Source organism: Sapajus apella, unplaced genomic scaffold (assembly GCF_009761245.1).
Source record: "Sapajus apella isolate SASKATOON/1434 unplaced genomic scaffold, GSC_monkey_1.0 scaffold6, whole genome shotgun sequence".
Lineage (NCBI taxonomy): Eukaryota > Metazoa > Chordata > Mammalia > Primates > Cebidae > Sapajus > Sapajus apella.
Window position 1 is genome coordinate 59,627,571 of NW_022436946.1, and position 505 is coordinate 59,628,075.

Below are 505 nucleotides of genomic sequence, written 5' to 3' on the forward strand. Positions count from 1 at the left end.
CAAAAAAAAAAAAAAATAAAATAAAAATAAAAATGTTATTTTAAAAACACTATTTTTTTTTCCATGATTGTTTTATAGAACAATTGCAATCAAACTCTTTACAAAGATCTTTGCTGCTGTTTTCTTCCTCATGATCACTAGGGCCACTGTGAGTCATCTGGAATGTATCCAGGGCATACTGTCTGAACTTCCATCTATTTGTATGGGATACTCCACCATTTGAACCAGCCTATGGGATACTCTTGAGTCTGCTAAAGTTGCCATAGCAAAGTACCACAGACTGCGTGGCTTAAACAACAGAAATTTATTTTCTCACAGTTTAGGAGACTGAAGTCTAAGACCAAGGTGTTGGCAGACTTGGTTTCCCTGGAAGCCTCTTTTCGTGGCTTGTAGATGGCCGTCTGTCATGCGTGTGCCCTAATTTATTCTTCTTATGAAGACACTGGTCATACTGGAATAGGGCCCACGTCAATGACCTGATTTAACCGTAATTACTTGTAAAGGC